Below are 456 nucleotides of genomic sequence, written 5' to 3' on the forward strand. Positions count from 1 at the left end.
CCCGGGACTGGTGCGGCCCGTGGCCTGGGAGGTCGCGGCGTATTTATGTGATGGTATTTATGGGCCGTGGGCGTGCCCGCTGCAGCCTGGGTGCTGGAGGGAGCCTGGATCCTGCTGCCCCCGGAGGCCCGGACTCAGGACTGCGGGGTTTGGGGGCCCCCCCTCGGGGTGGGCTCCGGCACCTTGTGAAACCCAGGAAGCTAAGAAAGGAGCGTGCTTCCCAAGGCCTGTGCGTGTGCTGCTCTGTGCGGGCGCCCGGGCGCGGGCACGATCGTCCTCGGACAAGAGCCTCCCCTGACCAGGGAGGCCCCTGGGTACCTGGCCCACTCGGCCCCTGCTCCACCCTAGCGATGGGGTGCCCACAAGGAAAGCTGGGGTTGACCCTGGTTCCCAGGGGCTGCCAGAGGAGCCCACAGCCCAGGCGCCCGAGACCCGGGGTGGTGTGGGGGCAGCATG

Source organism: Myotis davidii, unplaced genomic scaffold (assembly GCF_000327345.1).
Source record: "Myotis davidii unplaced genomic scaffold, ASM32734v1 scaffold427, whole genome shotgun sequence".
NCBI classification, from domain to species: domain Eukaryota; kingdom Metazoa; phylum Chordata; class Mammalia; order Chiroptera; family Vespertilionidae; genus Myotis; species Myotis davidii.